Genomic DNA, 2,076 nt, shown 5'->3' with positions numbered 1-2,076 from the left:
ATATATATATATATATACATATACATATATATATATACATATATATATATATATATACATATATATATATATATATATATATATATATATACATATGTACTCTGCTAGATAGTCTGGAGCACAAAACTATAATGCCAAACTAATAGCAGAAAAGTATCTATTTCAATGGCTCACATTTCTGGAATCCAAATCCTTCTTATCATCAGCCTTATCATCATCATCATCATCATCATCATTGACATCATCATCATCATAGTCATCATCATCATCATCATCAGTATAATCAGCATCACTACACCACCAACACCACTGCTCCTAATGAAAGTCATGGTGGTTATCATCATCATTTTCATCATGCACATTATTGACATTAAAATTGTTAACATTACCATGCTATTCATAATCATTATGATGATGGTGATGATAATGATGAGAAGGAGGAGAAGAAGAAAGATGGGAGGCATGGGGATGATTGCACTAGTGTCATCAATGATAGATGTGATTGATGATGATGACAATGATAATGTTCATCATGGTGATGGTTTTGGTAGGAGTAGTAGTGATGATGATGATGATAATGATGACGATGATATGAAAATTGATAACAATGATGATGATAACAACAACAACAACAATAATAATAATAATAATAATAATAATAATATTTATAATAATAATACGCTATTACTATTGAAATGCACCACAAACACAATCACTACTACCAATTATCATGTTCATTTTCATCATCGTCATTTTCATTGTCATCATCATCATCATCATGAATCAATACAGCATGAACGAAGTGATTAATGAACTGTTAGGTTTTTGTTTTTGCACTTTCTAATTTCAAAGATTCAAGTCTGTTAAAGTCGATGCTCTCTATTGATGTTGCTGTTTATGTGGTTGTTTATGCTGATATTGTTGCGGGTTTTCGTTATCAACATGGCTGTTAATATTGAAGCTGTTGTTTCCGTTATGTTTACCAGGTTGAAATATTCCTTTTGTATACAAAATAAATTTAATGAACATACATACATGCCCACATACATGCATACATACATGCATACACACACACACACGCACACATATAAAATGCTGATCCATATGTTAATATTGAGGATTTCATAAATAACTGTTTTACTCTTTTAGAAATATATTTACATTGCTTGATACATATATACATTCATAAATACAAATATACATATGTATGCATATACATACATATGGAAATGTGTATATATATATATATATATTTATGTGTATATATATATATATATATATATATATATCTGTATGCATGTACGCGTATGTATATATGTCTACATATACCATGAGCTATAATTATTTGTGTATATGTATAGGTGTACTTCATCTTAAGTATATGCATTTAAGTTTATCAGTGCATGCATATGCTCATATACACATATTTATTACACAAAACCACATATTTTTTATGATATATACATAAATATATATCCGTACATATATTACATATATATATATATATATATGTAATATATGCATACACACACACACACATACACATGCAGAGTTATATACCACAGTGCATATTCTTTCTCCATGCATAAAGTTGTAAATTTCTGTGCATGCAAAATTTATGAAAATCATCTCAAATTATTTGTTATTTTTCTTATCAATTTTCTTAATGCTTTAATCCTTAGCCAAACTTTTCATTGATACATTATACTAAAATATTGAGAGTGTGGTAACCTAGATTTTAGAAAATTCATAGCGCAAATCTTTAAATTGTTTCACAGTCCACATCATTCATAATAATGTAACATAAGATTGGAGAATTTTTTCAAAGTTTTGACAAACTATATCAGTTAATAAAGACAAGGATTGTTAATATTTATCTCAAAATTTATACATACATATTCTTTTCTTTTAGAAAAAATTAACAACAATTAATTTTCTGAAATTTTCCAAAATAAACATCTTGACATCTTGATTGTTATAAATCAATACTGTTATTGATAATTATTTAATATCATATATATATATATATATATATATATATATATATATATTTATATATATATATGTATATATATA

Source organism: Octopus bimaculoides, chromosome 13 (assembly GCF_001194135.2).
Source record: "Octopus bimaculoides isolate UCB-OBI-ISO-001 chromosome 13, ASM119413v2, whole genome shotgun sequence".
NCBI classification, from domain to species: domain Eukaryota; kingdom Metazoa; phylum Mollusca; class Cephalopoda; order Octopoda; family Octopodidae; genus Octopus; species Octopus bimaculoides.
The sequence above is the reverse complement of the archived record's forward strand: the minus strand, read 5'-3'. Positions refer to the sequence as shown.